The sequence below is a fragment of the Bos grunniens genome, chromosome 17 (assembly GCF_055505025.1).
Source record: "Bos grunniens cultivar Pamir isolate PY7600 chromosome 17, Bosgru_T2T1.0, whole genome shotgun sequence".
NCBI classification, from domain to species: domain Eukaryota; kingdom Metazoa; phylum Chordata; class Mammalia; order Artiodactyla; family Bovidae; genus Bos; species Bos grunniens.
In genome coordinates, this window is record NC_141181.1 from 6914165 (window position 1) to 6939468 (window position 25304).

General features: G+C 39.2%; 1 long non-coding RNA gene across 1 annotated transcript; it reads left to right on the forward strand.

The window, feature by feature from the left end:
* Positions 1-23: 23 nt before the first annotated feature.
* On the forward strand, positions 24-22774 carry LOC147354984 (uncharacterized). Its single transcript, XR_015144120.1, has 2 exons — positions 24-246; positions 22454-22774. It is a non-coding gene; the product is annotated as an uncharacterized LOC147354984 (long non-coding RNA).
* The last annotated feature ends 2530 nt before the right edge of the window (positions 22775-25304 follow it).

Consider the following 25304-nt stretch of genomic DNA (forward strand, 5'->3'; position numbering starts at 1 on the left):
AGGCGTGCGGGGCGGGACGCGCTGTCTACGTGACCTTCGACATTACGCTCTTCCGGCCTCAAGAATATCGCGACAACAGAGAGAGGCAAGCGTCCGACTGTGCCTGCGACAGCGCCCTCATGTGTGTGGAGGCTGTGCAGAATGCCGCGGCCGTTAGTTGAGAGGCTGAGCTCCGGAAGTGCCGGCGCTGGTAATCTGAGGTGCGGGTCCTGGTAATGATGGTTCCCGAGGCTCTGAAGTCCGGAAGTAGGTTTCCTTGGAAGCGGACGCCCACTCAGCGTCGTTCAAAGCTAAAGTCACCGTGTCACTTTCAAGCCTGTTTCTTCTTAAACCCCAAGCCTGTGGGATTCGGGATTAGACAGCAGGTCCTACGTTCTTATGCTAGTTTCAGTAATAATATTTAGCCTTGTGGCTTGTCTGTACTTCCTTGTATTTGAGATGGAGGCGATAGTGTGATCTACCTCGTAGGATTAAGATTAAATAAGTGTAACATTGAAGATACTGGTTATGTTTTGCTTGTTGTTGAAAGCTGCTGGTTGGTTAGTGGAATACGTTCGCCTTGTGAGCATCCATCAAGCTGTACACTAACTAGTGTACTTTTCTGTAAATTTCTAATACATTGATAAAAAGGTGTTTTGGGGGCGATGGGTTATTTTTGGGGGGGGAGGGGAGTTGTTTGTTTCTGTTTCAGTGGAGTGACTTCTCATTGTTTTCCTGAGGGACTATGGTTGCACTGTTTCCAGATACTTTGATTTTTCGGGAAAAGTTTATTTCAGTTGCAGGGAAATTCCTCCTGGCTAGATGTGGTCTACTGGCTTCAAATGTGTAATGAGTCCCTGAAAAACTGGCCCATGTAGGCTTGGTACTCAGCCAGTGGTATGCTGAGTTCCCCTCTGGCAAAAATCTCTGCTACCAAGCGAGAAACCTGGCTGGAGTCACATCACTCCCACAAGCCTTCAAGTCCTTTAATCCCTTTCAGCCCTTCTGAAAGCCTACATCCTTTACCTCCTGTGACCCTTACTTTCTAAAACAGTCTTCCTAAATCTCCAATCCTAGCCAGCTTAGTTCACAACAGTATGAATATACCTAACACTACTGAACTGTACACTTAAATATGGTTAAAATGATAACTTTTACATTGTGTTTTTATCACAGTTATTTTTTTTAAAGTCCTTGTGGGTGTGTTAAGTCGATTCAGTCGTGTCCGACTCTTTGGGACCCTGTAGATTGTAGCCCACTAGGCTCCTCTGTCCATGGGATTCTTCAGGCAAGAATAATGAAATGGGTTGCTATGCCCTCCTCCAGGGGCTTTTCCCCACCCAGGGATCAAACCCACATCTCTTAAGTCTCCTGCATTGGCAAGTGGGTTCTTTATTGTTAGGGCCAGAAATGTCCTTAGCTGAACCTACAAAACCTCTTTTATCTTGACTTACCTCTGTTTTCATTCTCACGCCTTAGTCTTTAGTGGATATCCCAGGTCTGGACATTTAGAACTTTTTAAATTTCCTTGTAGTAAGGTGTCTCTTGCCTCCATTCCTTTTCCCTCATCAAATACCTGTGCATTTTCAAGGCATGTGAACGTTCTCAGTCACTTAGTCGTGTCCAGCTCTTTGTGACTCCATGCACTGTAGCCTGCCAGGATGCTCTCTCTATGGCAAGAATGCTGCAGTGGGTTGCCATTTCCTTCCCCAGGGGATCTTTCCAACCCAGGGACCCGCTTCTCCTTCATGGCAGGTAGATTCTTTACCCCTGAGCCACCAGGGAAGCCTCATTTTCGAGCAGCTCAGGTTCATTTCTTCTTTCACTAAGAGATTAATTCCCCAGACAACAAGTCTTCCCTCACATCTGTTCCCAGAAGAACTAACACTACTTAACTTGTTAGTAACTACTGGTAAACGTGTCCCTTTCTTACTGTAAGCAGGAGGGCATGCAGTGCAGTCGTTTTCTTATTTGTGGCCATTTTTTAGCACATAGTGGGCCCTCATAATATTTGTTGGATGAATAAATAATAATAGACAACATTGGTGATGGTCCCAGTCTTTTGAACTTTGAGGATCGATCTAGATTTTCAAAATAATTTGGGGAATCAACATAACAACAATTTAAAATTTTCACCAATCTATGAAACAAAACCAAAAACAACTGCCTTTTTCTATCAGCCTCATTTCACTTGAAAATTATATTTTGACCCTCCAAATAAAAAGAAAACCCTCTAAAAATTCATAAAGAACCCATATTCTAAATTAGCTTTATGAAAAACTCTACAGACCTTATTTTTCTTGTCTCATCACAGATTCAAGACTACTAGTGATCAGTGGAAATCAGTGATTCCTTTCAAATATGGTACTGAGTCTAATAAACCATTAATTCTATATTTGACAGTTGCCTTGACTAAGTTTACTTCATAGGTGGCACTTTGCTGGTTTAAAAATTTCCCAATGGAAAATTTTATCAACCCCCAAGTCAGAATAAAAATTGAACTTGCTTTCTTCCTAGACTGATTCCTCTTTCTGCCCAAGAGTGCAAGAGTCACAGGAGAGTCATTAATGAAGTCAGCTGCGTCTAGTTTATTCTGGAGACACCAGCACCTGAGGGATTTGTCAGAGGTACAAATTTCAGTCCTCAACTTTGCCTTGTAATGAAAGCTTTTTAAAAATTGTATTTCTCTAACACTGTTGTCTTTTATGGTGCAATCATCAGTTTTAAATAAAATATATCCATTAAAAGATAGCATGAGAGGTGTCAATCAGTTTATTAGGTCTCAACTGTATAGGAATTTCAAAATTCATATGGAATAAAATGGAACAAAAGCTGTCACTATAGCAGACCTAGTAAAGTCTCAACTAGTATGGATATAAGAATTGGGCCATAAAGAAGGCTGAGCACTGAAGAATTGATATTTTTGAATTCTGGTGCTGGAGAAGACTCTTGAGAGTCCTTTGGACTGCAAGGAGTTCAAATCAGTCAATCCTAAAGGAAATAAATCCTGAATTTTCATTGTAAGGACTGGTGCTGAAGCTCCAATACTTTGGCCACCAGAAGCAAAGAGCCGACTCATTGGAAAAGAGACCCTTGTGCTGGGAAAGATTGAGGGCAGGAGGAGAAGAAGGCAACAGAAGATGAGATGGTTGGATGGCATCACCGACTCAATAGATATGAGTTTGAGCAAACTGGGAGATAGTGAAGGACAGAAGACTGTTGGGCTGGAGTCCACGAGTTTGCAAAGAGTTGAACACGACTTAGCGGCTGAACCGCAACAGTAAGGTATCACTGCTGCTTTTCTCTCTTCCCGTCTGTGACTAATCTGTTAAATCCATCAGTGATTTTGATTAAAGTTTGATTGCTATGTTCTTTATTTCTGAAATAAAAAGTGCTTTTTTCAGTTTATGTCATTTATTTTAAAGATTTATTTATTTCTTTTATTTTTCGGCTGTGGTGGGTCTTTGTTGCTGCCCCCGGACTTTCTCTGGTTGTGGTTAGTGGGGTCTCTTCTTCCTTAGGGTGCGCAGGCTTCTCTTTAGGTGGCTTCTCTTGTTGCAGAGCACAGGCCCTAGGCACGGGCTCGGTAGTTGTGGTACACAGGATAAGTTGCTCTGCGGCATGTGGGATCTTCCCATGCCAGAGATCACACTGGTGTCCCTTGCATTGCAAGGCAGATTCTTAACCTCTGGAGCACCAGGGAAGCCCTATGTCACTTCTTTAAACTATTTTTTATTGGGGTTACATTGCTTTATAACATTGTGCTTCATGTGTTTAATTTATATAACTTTGTTGTTCCTTATTCTTTCGGACATCTTGAATGTCAGGTTTAAACCCAGTGAACGTAATTGTGATTGGCATCTGAAGGGTGGTGGGAGTCTTGTAAGACTGAGCCGTTAGCCTCTCCAATTGTTCAGGTCAGTCTCTCAGTCGTGTCCGACTCTTTGCGACCCCATGAATCGCAGCACGCCAGGCCTCCCTGTCCATCACCAACTCCCGGAGTTCACTCAGACTCATGTCCATCGAGTCAGTGATGCCATCCAGCCATCTCATCCTCTGTCGTCCCCTTCTCCTCCTGCCCCCAATCCCTCCCGGCTTCAGAGTCTTTTCCAATGAGTCAACTCTTCGCATGAGGTGGCCAAAGTACTGGAGTTTTAGCTTCAGCATCATTCCTTCCAAAGAAATCCCAGGGCTGATCTCCTTCAGAATGGACTGGTTGGATCTCCTTGCAGTCCAAGGGACTCGCAAGAGTCTTCTCCAACACCACAGTTCAAAAGCATCAATTCTTCGGCGCTCAGCCTTCTTCACAGTCCAACTCTCACATCCATACATGACCACAGGAAAAACCATAGCCTTGACTAGATGGACCTTTGTTGGCAAAGTAAGGTCTCTGCTTTTCAATATGCTATCTAGGTTGGTCATAACTTTCCTTCAAGGAGTAAGCGTCTTTTAATTTCATGGCTACAGTCACCATCTGCAGTGATTTTGGAGCCCCCAAAAATAAAGTCTGACACTGTTTCCACTGTTTCCCCATCTATTTCCCATGAAGTGATGGGACCGGATGCCATGATCTTCGTTTTCTGAATGTTGAGCTTTAAGCCAACTTTTTCACTCTCCTCTTTCACTTTCATCAAGAGGCTTTTTAGTTCCTCTTCACTTTCTGCCGTAAGGGTGGTGTCATGTGCATATCTGAGATTATTGATATTTCTCCCAGCAATCTTGATTCCAGTTTGTGTTTCTTCCAGTCCAGCATTTCTCATGATGTACTCTGCATAGAAGTTAAATAAGCAGGGTGACAATATACAGCCTTGACATACTCCTTTTCCTATTTGGAACCAGTCTGTTGTTCCATGTCCAGTTCTAACTGATGCTTCCTGACCTGCATATAGGTTTCTCAAGAGGCAGGTCAGGTGGTCTGGTATTCCCATCTCTAAGAATTTTCCACAGTTTATTGTGGTCCACACAGTCAAAGGCTTTGGCATAGTCAATAAAGCAGAAATAGATGTTTTTCTGGAACTCTCTTGCTTTTTTGATGATCCAGCGGATGTTGGCAGTTTGGTCTCTGGTTCCCCTGCCTTTTCTAAAACCAGCTTGAACATCAGGAAGTTCACGGTTCATGTATTGCTGAAGCCTGGCTTGGAGAATTTTGAGCATTACTTTCCAATTGTGAATCAAGTTAAATTTAGGATAACCAGCTGGTGGCCAAGAGTTTTTTGTTGGTGTGGGAACATCTCCCCCGACCATCTCCAGAATTGTTGTAACATCATTTTCTCCCAGTCTGTAAACACCCCTATCTCATTTCCTTTTCTTTTCAGCTACAGCTCATGGTTGTTTCATGTGAACAACATACTTTTTCACCAAAACTCTGTACTTCCTCGAAGCCTTAGCCTTCTCTGACCCTGCCCAGAAAACCCTAAACCTACTTCAGTGTGCAATTTACCCTTCATGGTAGTATTTGCCCCCATTTTTCCAACCTGCCTTTATCTATGACCATGCGTTGTCCCCTCTCACACTAACTCTGGGCTTGATAGTGTGACTTGCTTTCATCAAGGGACATTAGCAAGTTGGGCAGTGACTTAAAAGATGCTTGCACACATGGGCTCACTCTCTCTGCTCTTCAGAACACTGAGCTCACTTCCTGAAGAAGCCTGATCTAGCCTGCTGGAGAGGAGCCATGATTTGAAGGGGAAATAACAAGGCCCAGCTGAGGTCTCTCCAGAACAACCTGGCTACCAACCATTAGGTATTTTTTAAAAAGGCCATCCTAGACCATGTAGTCCAAGTGAGCTCGCCCAGAACAGAAGACCCACCCAGCTGACTCGTAGAATCGTGAGAAATAATAAATGTTTGTTGTTTTAAGTGTTGGAAGAGTTTGGGTTGCAACAGAAAGTACTGTGCATTTTTCCGTACCCTTACAATGACCCTACCCTCATGGTGTGGTTAGAGAAAACTGCACATTTCAGACTAGAACTATGAGAAATCAATGATCTCAGTTGAGTCTTGGGTCCCCGACAACCCTTTTCCCTGTCAACAACCCTTCCCCTTCCTCTCAATGTGTGACTATTACAGTCGCTCACAATGCTGTTCCTGTCCCCAACTCAGCCTATCCCCTGTCATATTGAGAAAATGACCTCATTGCCTGCTTCAGATAAGGTGGGGCTTACAGGCCCAGTAAGGACCTGATGTTTTCCTGTGTTTTGGGTGAGAAACCATCGGAGGCCTGTGAGTAGCAGAGTGACACTGGCTGCTGTGTGGAGAGCGCTGTGTGGCAAGCAGGAGTAGAAACAAGGAGCTGTTCGAGGAGACGACAGGAGCTCTGCACAGGGAGACAGAGGAGGCAGTGCACGGGGTGGAGAGCTGTGGTGGCAGGACTCTGTTCAAGGAGACTGAAACGCAGGCGGCATCCTCTGGACTTAAGTGAGTACAGTTGTCCTGGGTAGAAGGATGAAGTGAAAATTCTGGTTATGCTTTGAAGATGAGAGCCTAAAGAATATGGTGATTAATTGATGTGGGAAGAAAAAGAGGAAATCAGCGATAATCACATTTCACTGTAATGATTTTTTTTTTTTAATTGGTGCTTTCTAACCACTCCAGAATTCTTGCCTGGAGAATTCCATGAAGTGAGAAGCCTGGCAAGCCATGTTGTCGCAAAGAGTCGGACATGGCTGAGCAACTAACACTTTCACTACCTCATTCCCTCCTGGGAAGAAGGCAGAGACTGTCCTAAATATCTCTCTTTGTATATTAGTCTTGAATGAATGGATGAATGACTCAATCGATGAATCCTGATTAATATTTTTACTTTATATCAGACTACGCATTTTCTTTTGAAACTTAGCTTTTCTCTTTCTTTTCCTATTTACAAAGTGAAAATGGAGTAATGTGTTCTCATTGTAGAGGTGTTCCAAATGGAATTATGAAAATGCACTCTATTTTCTCCCAAAGCACAGTGATCAGAACAGGACAGGTCAACAAACTATGATCAGTTGGCAAAGAGAATGAAATCAATCCTGTGGCTGAACACCCTGTTCAGGTGAGGGTGTTTTTCCATGGTAGAGCGTTGTCTCTTGAGGAAGTAGTGTGCTAATTTGCATTCTGGCTTAAGCTCCTTATCTTGTTGCCAACTGGCACCTTTCATTGCCCTGTGACAGAAGACCAGCTGAATTCCCGAGTGCTGCAGAATATTTTATTGGTCATGTCAAACACATTAAGGCCTGGAAAATTTCTTAAGGTAACCAGATGCTCTTCAGAGTTACATAGAGGAGACAAACAAGAAAACAAGGAAAGGAGTCACTCCTTGTTGTCTTATTTGAAAACAAGAAAAGACAGTTTTAACAAGTTTAAAGGCCTCAGGGTATAACTGGAAGAACGTGGATTTTGAAGCCAGACCTGGTTTCAAACCATTGCTTTGTCACGTGGTACGGACTTTGTATTAGAGTCTGTTTTCTCACTGATTAAGTGGGAACAATACCTGCATCCTGTGGTTACTGAAAAGTTTAAATGACACAGTATACATTGGAAGCCTAGCACAGGCACATAGTAGACACTCAGTACCTGTTAACTCTCCTTTTCTCTCTCTCTCCAAAATGAATGTCAGAGTTACTGTCTTTTTCTCAGCTGCGCACTCACTGAGCCCTTCCCTGTCCTTAACCTTATTAAAGGTCAAGTGTTGCTCTCCTCGGAGCGCACTCAGCCATGTGGTTTCTTGGGAACAGATGGGAAGAAGGAGCTTGTCCAGGGAGGGAAGCAAGAGAATTAGGAAGGAAAGCTGACATTACGTCTGCACATGGTGATGCAGCGTCGTTACAGAGCTGCAGCCGTACAATCAAATTGGATTCCTTATTACCATTGCTGTCACAAAAACAGCACACGTCCTTGGCACACTCACTTTTTTTCTGATACCCGTGCGGCCATTATTGCTGGTTTTAAGTGGGGATTGAAGCCAGTTCCCTTACACTGTAAGAGTATAACTTGTTGCTGTTGTTCAGTCACTTAGTCGTGTCTGACTCTGCAACCCCATGGACTGCAGCACATCAGGCTTCCCTGTCCTTCACCATCTCCTAGATCTCTAGTCTTTCCCATTCTATTGTTTTCCTCTATTTCTTTGCATTGATCACTGAGGAAGGCTTTCTTATCTCTCCTTGCTACTCTTTGGAACTCTGCATTCAAATGGGTATATTTTTCCCTTTCTCCCTTGTCTTTAGCTTCTCTTCTTTTCTCAGCTATTTGTAAGGCCTCCTCAGATGGACATTTTACCTTTTTGCATTTCTTTTTCTTGGGGATGGTTTTGATCATTGCCTCCTGTACAGTTATGAATCTCTGTCCATAGTTCATCAGGCACTGTATCAGATCTAATCCCTTGAATCTATTTCTCACTTCCACTGTATAATCATAAGGGATTTGATTTAGGTCATACCTGAATGGCCTAATGGTGTTCTCTGCTTTCTTCAGTTTAAGTCTGAATTTTGCAATAAGAAGTTCATGATCTGAGCCACAGTCAGCTCCAGGTCTTGTTTTTGCTGACTGTATAGAGCTTCTTTAGCTTCGACTGAAAAGAATATAATCATCTGATTTCAGTGTTGACCATGTCCATGGTGATGATGTCCATGTGTAGAGTCTTCTCTTGTGTTGTTGGAAGAGGGTGTTTGCTATGACCATGCGTTCTCTTGGCAAAACTCTTTGCCAAGAGAGTTAGCCTTTACCCTGCTTCATTCTGTACTCCAAGGCCAAATTTGCCTGTTACTCCAGGTATCTCTTGACTTCCTACTTTTGCATTCTAGTCCCCTATGATGAAAAGGACATCTCTTTTTGGTGTTAGTTCTAGAAGGTCTTATAGGTCTTATTGAAACCATTCAACTTCAATTACTTCAGCATTACTGGTTGGGGCATAGACTTGGATTACTCTGATATTGAATGGTTTGCCTTGGAAACAAATGAAGAACATTCTGTCGTTTTTGAGATTGCACCCAAGTACTGCATTTCAGACTCTTTTGTTGACTATGAGGGCTACTCCATTTTCTTCTAAGGGATTCTTGCCCACAGTAGTAGATATAACAGTATATCTACTATAAGCAGTGGAACTTTTCTTCTGGATAACATTTCACAAAGTGACAATCTAAGGTAGAATCTAGTGTTGTCACAACTTGGCCTCATGTATATCTGAGTTCAGTCTCACTTTATCACTTAAAAGTTTGACTTCAGAGAAGTTTTTAATCTTTCTGAGCTTGTCTTCACCTTACTCTGTTAGTCGGAAGGTGAGTTCAAAACTGCCAAGTCGCACAACTCCAGGGAGTGCCACTCACATAGGTTGTACAAGGTGTTAAGCGAAAACTTGACTCAGAAACTATAATGAGACTTCGCTGATAGGCATAAGCAATGTAGAAGTTATTTGTTGCTCATGCGGCAGTCCCATTGTATACAGTCCAGGGCCGATGCACAGGCTCTGTGGTTTTAGTGTTAGTCACTCAGCCACATCTGATTCTTTGCGACTCCGAGGACTGTAGCCCACCAAGCTCCTCTGTCCGTAGAAGTGTCCCAGCAAGAACACCGCAGTGGGTAGCCATTCCCTTCTTAATCTTATTATTCCGCCATCCATAATGTGGTGCTTTCATCCACATGGCCCAAGGTGAAAGTTAACATGTAGTTCAGCAGGGAGAGGAAAAAGCAAACAGGAAGGCATATTTCTTTCCTTGCAGAATACCATCTACAAGTCCTTTTTTATTTTTTGGCCACGCTGTGCCGCTTGCAGGATCTTAGTTCCATGCAGACCCTCAGCAGTGAGAGCGCAGAGTCCTAACCACTGGGTCACCTGGGAATTTCCCCCATCTGCAAGTTCTGTGTATCTGCTCTGCATATCACTGTGATGTGCTTACCTGTAAGAGAGGCTGGGAAATGGAGGCCTTATCTGTATAGTCATGTGCCTACCAAAAATCCTGTTATTTTTCAAAGAAGAGAAGGATGGATATTTAGGAACAATTAGTCTCTGTCTGCCTTACTTGAATTTATTTTTGAAAATTAAATGCATGGAAAGTAACTGACACAAAGTAGATTTTCAAAAAACATTCTTTTTTCCCATTTCCCTCATTCTTTCACCCTGAAAGGGAAATTATTTCCAACAGCATTTATTAGCAATACATTTACAAACATAAATAAGAATACTATTTTTTTTTTGCTTAACTGACTAATTAACTAATAACTCTATTTAAATATGCAGCACTATAATGAATGCATGAAAGGTGTTGAAGAAATAAAACGCTTGGGAACAGGGAGCACCAGAAAGAGCCTTGAAAGGGCTGATTTTGATCAGAAACTTGGTTCATAAGAACTGAGTAAGATAATGAAAGTGGTGGTAAGCAAATTTAGGTGAGCAGTTCAGGGTCCCAACACAGGGTCCGAATGACTGAGAGTCATTTTGAACTGTCACTTAGGGGATAAACCAGTGGTAGAGGGAAAAGAGGCTCTGGAAGAAATTTAGTCTGGGCTTAGGTGGAAATATTTTGTTAGTGTTTTTGGGTGTTTGTTTTAAATTTATTTTATTGAGGTGTATTGATTTGCAATGTTGTGTTGATTTCTGCTGTACACAAAGTGGTTGAGTTATACATATGTCTATGTATTCTTTTTCCATATTATTTTCCATTATGGTTTATTGATAAACAGTATATATAGTAGGACCTTGTTGTTTATCCAATTCTGCATGTAATAGTTAGCATTTACTAATCCTGTGCTCTCAGTCCATCACCCCCACGCCCCTCCCCCTTGGCAACCACAACTTTGTGCCCTGTCTGTGAGTCTCTTTCTGTGTCATACATAGGTTCGTTTGTGTCATACTTTAGTCCCCACATATAAGTGATACCACATGGTATTTGTCTTTCTCTTTCTGCCTTACTTTGCTTAGTATGATAATCTCTAGGTCCATCTCTATTTCTGCAGTTGGCATTATTTCATTCTTTTCATGATGCATACTCTGTTATATGTATGTACCACATCTTCTTTATCCATTATGCTGTCAACGGGCATCTAGGTTGTTTCTGTGCCTTGGCTATTGTGAATAGCGCTGCTTTGGACAAGGGTTGCATGTATCTTTCTGAATTAGAGTTTTGTCCTGGTATATGCCCAGGAGTGGGATTGCTGGATCACATGGTAATTATATTTTAATTTTTTGAGGAATCTCCATACTGTTCTGCATAGTGGCTGCATCAACTTATATTCCTACCGACAGTGCAGGAGGGTTCTCTTTTCCACACCCACTCCAGCATTTGTTATTTGTTGATTTTTTAATGATGGCCATTCTGACAAGTATGAGGTGATTAGGTGGAAATATTTTCAGCCAGCAGGAGAGAATAGGTCTGTTTCTAACCTCTAAAGAGTCAGAGAAAGGTGCTTTTGACAAGAGTAAACAAAGAATGATTTTAAAGGAAATACATTCACTCACAGACTCATGTATTGATTCATTTATTAGTGATATTCAAAATTTATTCATTTTGAATGATGATTCATTCAAAAACAGGGCTCTGCCCTCAAGAGTCTTATGGTCTAGCATGCTAAGGAGATTGAGCAATGTGGTCTGATAAACTTACACATGGCCTCATCTGTACATGGATTCTACTCAGTGACACCTTCAAATAGTGTAGTGAACAATATATGTACTGCCATAAAGTCTGTGTATAGTCAATGCAAATTATGAAGACTGCAGAAACATTATGCCTCTTGTTCAAACTTTTAATCAGAGCAAATATCCACATACACACTTCTTACCCTCAACTCCTGTATTGCAAATACATGGATATTCATTTAACTAGGATCTCTACGATGATGTTCATCGTAACAAGATTTTTACTTGTAAATCAGATATTTATTCATTCAATAGTATTGTTGAGATACATAGCATGACCTTTATCCTTTCCATATGACCTTTATTTTGAGAGCTTCTCAAGTACTGTGATAAGTGTAATTTGCAATTAACCGACTTGGCTTCAGTCCCAGCTTTCCCACCAAAAGTCACTTAATCCTTCTGAGATTTAGGTCCCTGCAAAATGGAGATAATAATGCCTGCCTAGTCTACCTTACAGAATTATTGCTGTGCTCTCAGTAAAATTAAAAATGCAGAGAAATAGTGAGTTTTTTTAATTGCTATAATTTCAGACCTTGAGCATATATCAGCATCCAGAATGATATTTAAACTGCCACCTAATTTTTCTGGGCAACTTGAGAGATGAGTTCAGACTGAATTTCTCTTTTTCTCTGCTAACCTACCACACAACTTGATGTTTTCTATTCCTCTTCCTGTTTCTGCATTTGTCCCTCTCAATAATTGCTAAAATGAGAATTGGTTTAAGTAATTTAAACTGCTGGTAGTTACACTGAAAATACAGAGAAAACAGGTAGAAGCTTTTGTTATTTTGTTGCAGTGAGAAAGAAAATCAGGAGCAGTCCTTATCTCACTTAGTCTCTTACAGCTTTCATGACCACAGTGTAAGACAGGATTATTAATGAGGAAAAAAAGGCTACATGCTTTAGTGAGTTCCCCCAAATCACACAGCTATAAATGTAGAGCTGGGATTCAAAACCAAGTTTGATAACAGAGATTAACTTTTTCCCTCTAACAAATTCCCACGTGATGCTGGGAATTACATATCCTGATCTTGCTCCGCATTTTAAGAACCACTGGGCCAGACTACTGTATTCATCATCTAGTATCAATAATACTGTATTGAACATTGGGTTAAAAAACCAGCATATACTAGCTGGGAACAACTAAGATTACCCCACTTGAAACATATACAGTCCATTTTGTGTGTTTTTGCACTAAAAAAATAGAGGAACAAAAAACACATGAGACATATAGGAAACAAAAATGACAAATGTAAATGCAGTCCAGTAACCTGACATGTGAGTGGATGAACCGATCCAATCAAAACGCAGACACTGTCAAACTGGACTTTTAAAAGGGATTCAACTATATATTGTCTACAGAAGAAGCTATTATAAAACTAGACACTTTATATTCAAAAATACAAATAAATAGAAAGTAAAGGAAAAGAAAAGGATATGTAATGCAAACATCAAAAGAAACTAAAATGACTAATGTGACAAAATAGACAAAGTCTATTAAAATGTTATTGGAGATGAAGAGGGATATTTCATAATGATAAAAGAGTCAGTCTATCAGGAAGCCATGACAGTTATAAACATACATGCATCCAGCAACAGATCATCAAAAATACATAAAGCAAAAACTGACAAATGAAGGGAAAAGTAGTTCTACGATAATAATTGGAGACTTCTCCATTTTCAAAAATGAACAATTAGATAGAAGACCAATAAAGAAATTGATGACTTGAACAATGCTATAAGCCAGTTAGGCCTAATAGATACAGAGAGAGCACTCCACCCAACAGCAGCAGAATTCAGTCCTCTCAAATACACATGGAAGATTCTCCAGGATAGACCATATGCTGAGCCATAAGGTAAACTTCAATACATTTAAGAGGATAGAAATAATACAAAATATGTTCTCAAACAAAGTGTCGAGAAAAATCAGTCTAAGAAAAGAAATGGAAATTTTTATTTGAGCATGATTTGAGGATCATAACCTAGAAAGAGTATCTCAGAAAGCTCTGAGGACTGTTCTGCCCATCAGAAGTCAATACACAGTTATAGAGGAATTGTTCTGAGACAGAGGGCTATACATCAAAAGATGTATTACTGACATTTTACATAATCCAGATCTGAGTGTGGCCCCATATCAAGAAAGAATGTTATCTTTAAGGAGTTGTCTTAAGAGAATGTTGCTCTTAGTGTTTGAGTGGGAATTTCTGCCAGTGGGGAAGGGTTGGTTGATTCAAATACGGATACACAATGTACAGTAGGGGGAAAGAGGAGAAAAAAGGAAAAGAAAATTTTATTTAAATTTTTTTTGTCTTGCCATAAAATGTGAATTTTGTTTCACAAAAGAATGAAATTAGAAATAAGTAACAAAAAGAATCTGGGGAAATTCATAAGTAAATTAAAAAACAGACTCCTAAGTACCCAAAGGGTCAAAGAAGAAAGCCAAAGTGAAATTAGAAAATACTTTGAGATGAATGAAAATGAAGCAGCATACCAAAACTTATGGGATATAGCTAAAGCAGCACTTAGAATGTAATTTATAGCCTAAAATGCCTGAATTAAAAGAAAGCTCTTTAATCTATAACTTAACCTTCTATCTTAAAACACTGGAAAAGCAGGAGCAAATTAAATCTTAGGCTAACAAGGAAGAAAATAATGAAGCTTAGAGAGGAAATTAATGAAGTAGAGAATAGAAAAACAATAGAAAAAATAAATGGAAACAAAAGGTTGTTCTTTGACTAGATCAACAAAACTGGCAAATCTTTAGCTAGACTGGCCAAGAAAAAAATTTTTAAAGACTCAAATTACTAGAATCAGAAATGAAATAGGGGATATTCTTGCTGGACTTACAGAAATAAAAAGGATTATAAATGAATACTATGAACAACTATATGCCAATAAATAAATTAGATAACAGGAGAAATGCAGAGATTATTATAAAGACACTACCAAAACTAACTCAAGAAGAAATAGGTAATCTTAAGAGACATATAATAAGCATATTGAATTGGTAATAAAAAGTACCTGAAACTGCAATTCAGACTGAGACTTGAACCCACAATCTTTTAATTGAGATCACACACTTGTTCTCAGGACTTAATGAAGCTCAGTTTCTTGATGTCTTATCTCAGAATTCAACGAGAGACAAAGTGGATTTATTTAGAGAGAAACACACCCACAGAATATGGGCCATCTCAGAAGGCGAGAGGCCCTGTCTTGGTGTGGTTAATTTTTATGGGCTGAGTAATTTCATGGGCTAATGAGTGGGAGAGTGATTCTATCTCAGGGGCCACCACCCACTTTTTGACGTTTTATGGTTAGCTTCAGAACTGTCGTGGCGCTGGTGGCTGTGTCATTTAGATGCTAATGTAAATGAGTATAATGCAATGAGTGTATAATGAGGCTCAAGTTTCACTAGAAGTGGAATCTTCTGTCATCTTGGACCTAGATGGTTCTGACCAGTTTTTGTCATATCCTATGATGGCACCCCACTCCAGTACTCTTGCTGGAAAATCCCACGGACGGAGGAGCCTGGTGGGCTGCAGTCCATGGGGTCACAAAGAGTCAGACACGACTGAGCGACTTCCCTTTCACTTTTCACCTTCACGCATTGGAGAAGGAAATGTCAATCCACTCCAGTGTTCTTGCCTGGAGAATCCCAGGGACGGGGGAGCCTGGTGGGCTGCCGTCTATGGGGGTCACACAAAGTTGGACACGACTGAAGCGACTTAGCAGCAGCAGCATGACTATGTCATTCTTTTAAAGGTTGTGCCCTGCCCCCTTTCCCTCTGTTTATACCCACAAAGAAAAGCCATACCCCAGGTGGCTTCACTGATGAATTCTACCAAACATTTAAAGAAGAATTAGTACCAGTTCATCACAAACACTTGCAAAACATAGAAGTTGAGGGAGCACTTGCAGGCTCACTCTATAGGGCTCATTCGATACTATCGTGTCCAGTATTACCATGATTTAAAAGACTTGACAGAGCTATTCTAAAACTAAACAAGCTATTACAAAAAGAAAACTAAAACCCAGTATCTCTTATGAATGAAATCCTCAACAAAATACTAGAATTGAATCCAATAACATATAAAAAGAATTATATACCATGACCAAATGGGATATATTTCAGGAATGTGAGATTGGCTTAATTCTCAAAATCAATAAATGTAATATACCATATCAATAAAATTAAAAGGAAAAATCAAAACAAAAAAAAACAACCTATGCACTGGGAGAAAAAACTCGCAGTGTTCATAGTAGCACTACTTAAAATAGCCAAGAGACGGAAGCAACCTAAGTGTCCATTAACAGATGAGTCGATAAAGAACGTGGTACATATATTCAATGGCATATCACTGAGCCATAGAAAAGAATGAAATACCACTTACAGCAACATGGATGTACCTAGAGATTACTGTACTAAGCCAATAAGACAGAGAATGACAAACATGATATCACATACCTGCGGAATAAAAAATAGTAAAAATGAACTTATTTACGAAATAGAAGCAGACTCACAGGCGTAGAAAACAAACATGGTTACCAAAGGGAAAGAGGTTGTTGTTCAGTCGCTCAGTCATGTCCAACTCTGAGACCCCATGGACTGCAGCATACCAGGCTTCCCTGTCCTTCACCATCTCCTGGAGTTGGTGACGGCATCCAACCCTCTCATCCTCTGTCGTCCCCTTCTCCTCCTGCCCTTAATCTTTCCCAGCATCAGGGTCTTCTCTGATGAATCGGCTCTTCGCATCAGGTGGCCAAAGTATTGGAGCCTCAGCTTCATCATCAGTCCTTCCAATGAATATTCACGATTGAGTTTCTTGAAGGAGGGGAGAGGGATAAATTGGGAGTAGGGGGTTAGCATGTACACTACGATATATATGATATATAATATACAAGCATTTACTGTATAGCACAAGGAAGTACAATATATTCAATATCCTGTAGAAAAAAACTATAATAGAAAAGCATTTTTAAAAGAATGTAGATATCTACATATATGTTTATAACTGAATCACTTTGCTGTACACCTGAAACTAACATTGTAAATCAACTTTGTGTGCATGCATGCTAAGTAACATCAGTCTTGTCTGACTCTTTGCAATCCCATGGACCATAGCCTACGAGACTTCTCTGTCCATGGGATTTTCCAGGCAAGCATCCTGGAGTGGATCATCTATACTTGTTTTTTAAAAAAGCAAAAACCACATGATCATCTCAGTAGAAGCAGAAAAAGCATTAACAAAAGCCAACATTCTTTCGTGATAGAAACACTTAGCAAACTAGTAAATAAAAAGAAACTTCCTCAACCTATTAAAAAGCACCTATGAAAAGCCTACAGCCAACAATACACTTAATGGTGAAAGACTATGATTTTCCTCTAAGATCAGAAATAAAACAAGGATATCCACTCTTGCTACTTCTAGTCAACATTATGCTAGAGGTTCTAACAGAGGAATTAAGCAATAAAAAGAAAGGAATTCAGATTGGAAAGGAAGAAGTAAAACCATATGCACAGATGACATGATCTTGTATGTAAAGAATCAAAAAAAAAAAGAAAAGCACCCCCCCAAAAAACCAAAAATATAGACTATAAACTAGTACAATAAAATTGCAGGATGAAGGATTGATATACAAAATTCAAATGTATTTTTATACATTAACAATGAATTGTCAGAAAATGAAATTAAGATACAATTCTATTTATAATAACATCAAAAAGAATAAAATACTTAGGGGTAAATTAAATTGAAATAAACCCATGTGTTTATGGTCAGCCTATTTTTAAAATGAGTACCAAGACCATTCAATGGGAAAAGAATAGTCTTTTCAGCAAATGATGCTGGGACAACTGAATAGCCATATGTGAAAGAATGAAGTTGGATCCTTATCTCACACTGTGTACAAAAATTAACTCAAAATGGATCAAAGACCTAAATTTAATAGCTAAATTTATTAAGCATTAGAAAAAATAGAGGTAAATCTTCTTGACTTCAAGTTTGACGATTGATTCTTAGATACGACACTAAAAGCACGAGCAAAAAAGAAAAATAGATAAGTTGGACCTCATCAAAATTAAATTTTTTTCTGCTTCAAATGAAACTGTTAATAAAGTGAAAAGATGATCCACAAGACAAGAGAAAACATTTACAAATCACATATTTGCTAAGAGTATTGTATCTGGAATATATAGAAAACTCTATCAACTCAATAATGAAAGACTGATAACCCAATTAAAAATGGGCAAAGGATCTGTGAAGACAGTTCTCCAAAGAAGACATACAAACGACCAACAAGAACATGCAAAACTAAATGACGTCAATAGTCATTAGAGATGACTAATAGTCATTAGACTAGTATATCCATATGGTATATATGGATATAATAGTATATCCATATCCATTTTACCATATGGATATACCATAATCTAAGGTATATCCATATGGTAAAAAAAAAAAGAATGGTGCATGCTACAACATAGAGGAATTTTGTAAATATTATGCTGAATGAAAGAATCCAGACACAAAATGCCAAATATTTTATGATTCATTTATTGAAATAACCAGAGTTGGCAAAGTCCTAAAAACATAAAACAGATTACGGATTCCCTAAGATTGGGAATGGGGGGAGGGAGAAACAAGAAGTAATTGTTTAATGGGTACAGAATTTCTCTTCGGGATGATGACGATATTCAGGAACTAGATAGTGGTGATGGTTGCACAAACTGTGAATACACTAAATGTAACTAATGGTAAATTATTTTTTTGTATATAGTTCACCACAAGGATAATGATAAAAACAAAGCACTTTTCCTACCATTGTTTAAGAAATAAAACTTTTTAAATATAAAAAAGCAAACTGACTCCAACAACAAAAATAAACATTTTATTGTTTAAAAAACATTGTGAATTATTAGTTGATTTAAGAAAGAAATGGAAAATTGTATTCGAGCCAGTTTGAGGACTATCGCCCGTGAACAACCTCTCAGAAAGCTCTGAGAAATGTGCTACTCATTAGAGGTGCAAACCCAGTGATGCAGGTTATTTTGGACAGAAGGCTGTACATTTAATGATGTATTATTGGCAGTTTACACAATCCAGCTCTGCAGGTACAAAGTGGTCGGTCATTGTGACCCCTTACAAGATCGAGAAGGGATGAATGCTCTTATTTGAGGAGTCACATTGTTGATGCCAGGAGAATGTTGCTCTTTATGGTTGAGCAGGTATTTCTGCTCCTGGGAGGCCGTGGTTGATGCATGATGCAGACACAATGCACAGTAGAGGGGAGGGAGGAGGCCAAAGGGCAAAGACAGTGTTTTATGCTTAAATTTTTCCTGTCGCGCATAAAATAAAACATGAATTTAATTTCACAAAACAAAAGCAAGTTGGGCTCTTTTCCTTCATATAGTTATACTCAATACCAAAATAATATGGCTCCAAGTTTCTTTGGTAGGTTGTGGGGAGCTAAGGTCATTTATTGAGCAATGAAGTGACACAATCAGAACTCTAGGAAATCCATCTGGCATACAAATTTGGTAGGCTGGAGGGGGAGTGGAGGCACAGGCCTCTTGCAGTGGTCTCAGCCCCTAGGCGCCCTAAACTGGGCATTTTTCTTTCTATTCCTAGAAAGAAACATATGAAATCCTGTGTTTACCCTTTTGTTTTCTTTTACACCCACTGCACTTACAATTAGACTTCTATTATAGCAGGAGAGAGCAGACCAGAATATAGATAGTGGTATCCTTCTAGATGGGGCTTCCCAGGGGGCTCAGTGGTAAAGAACCCACCTGCCAATGCCCGAGACACAGGAGACGTGGGCTCGATCCCATCAGGAATATCCCGTGGAGGTAGGCAGGCAACCCACTCCAGTATTCTTGCCTGAAGAATCCCATGGACGGAGGAGCCTGGCGGGCTGTAGTCCACGGGGTCGCAAAGAGTCGGACACAACTGAAGCAACTGAACACTACCACGATCCTTCTAGATAACAGGCAAATTGAAAGCTTCCCAAAGGAAACATCAGACCAGGAAGTATCAGGCAACCTAAGATTTCTTTTGTTAAACAGGAAGTTTACAGTGTTTGCTTTCTTAGTCTATAGCCAACCAGCCTAAGATAAGCAGCAGCTGCCATGTACTGATGATTAGCTAAAGGAATCATACATGTCATCTAGTTAGCTCACGTAATCCTTTTTGACAAACGTGAGTATTATTTAGTCCCATCTTATGGATGAATAAACTGGGATTCAGAGAGAACAAGAAACTTGTCCTTTAAGGTACAGTGAGTTGGACTTCACAAGACTGTATTCTCAGGAAGGAAAAAAAAAAAGTTAAAATTGGGAAGCATGATGTGTTTGCTGCTCTAATGATGTGTCTATCCCACCTGAGTTTATCACAGTATTCTTTCAGAAGGGCCAGAGTAAATGTGCCTGCTTTCTGGAAATTTTAATGTATTTATTTTAATCAGTCCTTCGAGAACTCGCAAAAGACTTCTTTATGTACATCTCTTCCAAGGATGTTAAGCTTTTGCGTTATTGACTCAGAAGGATAAAGTCACAGGGCAAGGTCATCCTGCTGACATTAGGGGTGCGGGTCCCCCCTGAGGAGCGGGTCTTTACTGCACTCAGTGTCAGAGAAGAGGTGAGAAATAGGAAACCATAGCCTAGAGGGCCAGGAGGGGGAACTTCAGGTATTTGGCTGGGAGTTACTCTGTTGTTTTCTTGAGAATTCATTTCAGGGTCCTTCTGGAAGGGAAAAAGAGGATATCCTCTGCAACTGGGAGGCAGCCAGGCCTAGCCACCAAAGCTGTAGATGAATGGGTCTTATCTTAACAAAAGATCTTCCAGGCTCATTTCATTCTTGTTCACTTTCCTCTTGTCATCCCTCAGCCTCTGGTAAAATCTTATTTAAATTAACTAGGCCACATAAAGTTAAGAGAAGAGCTTTGTCTTCCTTAAGCCAGAGGCTAAGAGGGAGAATGAAACTGGGGACTCAGTCACCCTGCCGGCCACTTCTCACCATTGCCCACCGTGATCTCCTTCCCACCATTGTCTGTTATGGAGGAGCAGAGGTGTGATTTGTGTTAAGGGACTCAGGGGTTCCTTATCCACTGACCTTAGATCAATGCTTGTCAAACTGCCAGTCAGATCCTTTAGTAGGTCATGGAATCAATTTAGTGAGTGTCAATCAGCACTTGCTTTTAAATGAAATGGAGTAGGACTAGCATGGACTTAGAAAGTTTAACTATTGTTTTATGAGTTTTTGTTTCAGTTTTAGAAAATATTAAGTGATGTGTGGGTGTTGGGTCACCGTATCAAATGTATTTCTTACTGTGCATTATGATCAGAAAAGTTTGAATACCACTGCTGTAAGTATCTAGTGAAATCAATTAGAGTTACCAAGGGAAAAATGAGGCTTTATATATTCTTAATTCAGTTTTATTGGCGTGTAGTTGATTAGTTTTGCTGTACAGCAGAGTGAATCAGTTACATATGTACACATACTCACTCTATTTTAGATTATTTTCCCATACAGCTCACTAGAGAGTACTGAATAGAGTTCCTTGTGCCATACAGTAAGTTCTTATTAGTCATCTATTTTATAAATAGTAGAGTATATATGTCAATATATATATATATATGTCAATCCCAATTTATGCCTTCCCACATCTCCCCCTTGGTAACTATAAGTTTGTATTCTACATATGTGACTATTTCTGTTTTATAAATAAGTTCTCATTTGTACCATCATCTTATATTCCACATATAAGCAATATAATGTATCATTTGTCTTTCTCTGTCTAATGTCACTCAGTATGACAATCTTTGGGTCCATCCATATTACTGCAAATGACATTATTTTGTTCTTTTTTTATGGCTGAGTAATATTCCATTGTACATATATGTAGCACATCTTTATCCCTTCCTCTGTTGATGGACAAGGTCCATATATTTCATTGTATTTTTTTTTTCACTTTAGAATTTCAAAGATTCTCCCGTTTAACACATGTAAAAAGTAACCTCCCCAAATAAAAACTCTTTTGGGTGCTTTCAGGCATTTTTGCTCTAATTAATAGTTCAAGCTCTGTCAGTACCTTTGTCTGACCTGTCAGGAATGGAGACACAAATCTGCTAGTGAGTTTAGGTGCCTGGAAATAGTGATCTTTGGCAGGACCTGAACTTGTTTACTTCTTTTAAGAATGAAAGGTATAGGCCCTCCCCTGTTGTGTCCGTGGCACAGTTAACCCAGGCCTGCTGATGGACAGGCACACTGTAACCCATAACCTGCAATTGCTACTCGTCACCCCTCAACCTGTAGTCTTCATTGTGATGCTAGATAAATGTCATCGCATAATTGAACTGTCTGTCTTTCTGGAATCAAGACAGGTCACACAGTCTCCTCTCACAACCCCCACTCCCTTGAGTTCAACAGTAAGTACTTATCCCATTAATTCTAAACCTTAATCATACTGACTTAACCTGTGATTAAACTGGTTCACATGTGCATGGCATGGGTAGTGTGAATTTATTTCTCTCCCAGACATTTTCATCACTTTATAAGTTTGATTTACAAGCTAAGTATTCAGGTATCTGTTTCCTTCTAGGTCATCACAGAAGGACAGTAGTACCTCAGTTCTGGTTCATGGCATGGGAGAAGGAAAAAAGCTCTTTACCAAAACAGATGAGCAAAAAGATTATGCAGTATCTCCGTTGTGATATCAGTCGATAATTATGACATTATAACTTACAATTTAAGGGGAAACTGAGGAAGTCTCAACAAAAGCAAAATCTTAGTGTAAATAGTTGACTGACACTTAATACACCTCAGATGACCAGTCTAAACTAATTATAATTCTATTTTCTTTTCAGCAGTTGGTTCCAAATTAGGAGTGTGACCGCTTGTGCCAGGGTTCTTAGAAGCACTTCCTCATCCCTAAGAGTGGTCTTCTTTCTCTGGATACTGGCGTGTTTGGATTGTGATGCCAAGGTTTTTTGCTGTCATCTGTCTCTTGCCCAAGGAGGAAGCTGTTCTCTGAAGGATGAAGCTCTGTCTGAAGGATGAGAAAGTAAAGATTGGAGGAGCCTTGGATCCTTCATGACCTTGTTGTGCAACAGCATCTATCAACCTTGCCCTCCCTATGAACTTCCTTGTTATATGATATAATAAATTTCCCAATTGTTTCAGTATTAGTCACAGTGTGAATGGGTTTTATTATTAACTGCTAAAACATTCTGTTCACCAAGTGCCACTTGGTAACACTGATTTTCCACAAATGCTGGTAAAATGCTCACTTCAACTCCTCCCACATTCTCCAGCATAGTTAGAGAACGCTCTGGAGAATATACATGGGTCCAGATTTTTTAGAAACTCTCCAGGTACGCAAGACCTCAGTCTTGTCAGGGTTAGTCTATGTCAAAAACTTCTATTCTCTTCCTTTCAGCCAAGTACTCCACTGACCTTCATTGCAGACTCAAGCCAGGTTTGAGAATGTAATTCTTTCTTAACTGAAAGCATATAAGAGTTACCAGGAGTCAAGATGCCATGAGCTATTTGTCCCTGTATCTATTATTGAGGTGCCCAAAAAGTTTGTTTGGGTTTTTCTGTAAACTGTAACAAACTCGAATGAACTTTTTGACCAACCCAATATTTAAAGTCTGCTTAAGTTCCAGACTCTTTTTGACTAGTCTGCTGGACTGGGTTTCCGACTTCATGCTGTCTTTCTTGCCTGTGTTATTGGCACGTGTTGAAGAGACTGCTTCCATCTTTCCCTTCACCCAATCCTGTTATTTAAATCTCACCTGACCACCTGAATTCCTTATTCATTCCTTCTGTGTCTTGCAGCATCTTCATGTTTCTTTAAAGAACAATAAAATGTATTTACAAGAAGGAAATAAATAGCCCAAAGTACATTGGAGAAGTCTTTGGGCAAGAGTGACTACAATAGTGTTTCATAGTTTCTTACACCCACTATTTTTTTCTTGCCTTAAGGAGAATTTATAAGCTGTTACCTTTGAATGCTCTATATTAACTGTTGTAAAAGTTTCACATGTATATTGAGTATAGTTTTTTATTACCAAAGATTCCAAAGAAAGAGGAGAAATTAACCAGAAAGGTTTATTTCAAAAGCAGCTTTTGTTAATTATTGTAAAATATCGTTAGCGATAGTTCAGCATATAAAGTTAGTAACTTCTTTAATATAGTCATTTGTCGTTTATAAACACCAACCCATTAACCTGAGTAATCAACTCTGTTTCTGCTTCAATTCCACTTAGTAGGTTTAGGGTTAACCACAGATTTTTCTCTGGCTTGTGTGTGTGTGTAAGGACAGGGAGGCCTGGCATGCTGCAATTCATGGGGTTGCAAAGAGTTGGACACGACTGAGCGACTGAACTGAACTGTGTGTGTAAAATAACTTATTGCAATCTGCTTTATGTGCATTTACACATATGAAAAAGAAGTTAAATATATTAGAGTCTTTATTCTCATATATTAGCTATGTGATGTTTAATTTCCTACCCATCAAAATATCTTTTAATTAATTATCGATTAGCTTCTCTTGTTCTTCTTATAATACACTCTTGAATTACTTTTCTACCTGCTATATAATTCTATGAAACTTTTATTATGTGTTAGGAAAACATTATGCTGGATCCAGATCTCCAAAGGCCTTTTAAAAATGTAATTTATCATTGCTTTTTATTAAAAAATTTTGTACTTCAAAGGACACTATCAAGAAAGTAAAAAGACAACCCAAAAATAGGAGGAAATATTTGTAAATCATATATCTGATAAAGAATTTGTATCCAGGATATATAAAGAGCTCTAACATTTAACAATAAAAAGACAAACCAACTTAAAAATGGACAAAGGGTTCATATTGACATTTCTCTAAGGAAGATAAACAAATGACACAACATTATAGATCAACTGTACTCCAAGGAAAAAATTGTTTTAATGTGTGAGAGCACTAGAAAAAAAATGACCATAAGCATGTGAAAACACATTCAGCATTAGTCATTAGGGAAACACAAATCAAAACCTCAATGAGATATGACTTCACACCCACTGGGATGGATGGTTATAATAAAAAGACAGACAATAATAAGCATTGGTGAAGATTTAGAGAAATCAGAGTCCTAATATATTGCGGGTACAGCAACAAATATATATATATATATAATATATTTATATGTATATAAAATGGTACAGCCAATGAGAAATCAGATTGGCAGTTCCTTAAATGGTTAAACAGAGTTATTATATGAGCTAGAAATTCCATGCCTAGGTGTATACCCAAGAGAACTGAGAGCATTCATTCACACAAAATTTGAATACAAGTGTTCATAGTAACATTACTCATAATAGCCAAGCAGTGGAAACCACCTAAATGCCTGTCAACTAATGAAATGATAAACAAAATGGTATTCTATACAATGAAATATTACTGGGTCATGTTATGGACTAAATACTTTGTCTCCTGCCCACCCAAAGTCATGTGTGAAGCTCTTACCCCAGTGTTATGATTTTAGGAGGTGGGGCCTTTGGGAGGTAATTAGGTTTAGATGAGGTCTTGAGAATGTAGCCCTCATGATGGGATTAATGCCCTTTCAAGGAAACAGACACTAGCGCATCCTCTTTTTAGTAAAGGTGACTGCTAGCCAAGCAGAGGGTTCTCTCTAAGACCCAGATCCTCCAGTACCTTGCTCTTGGACTTCACAT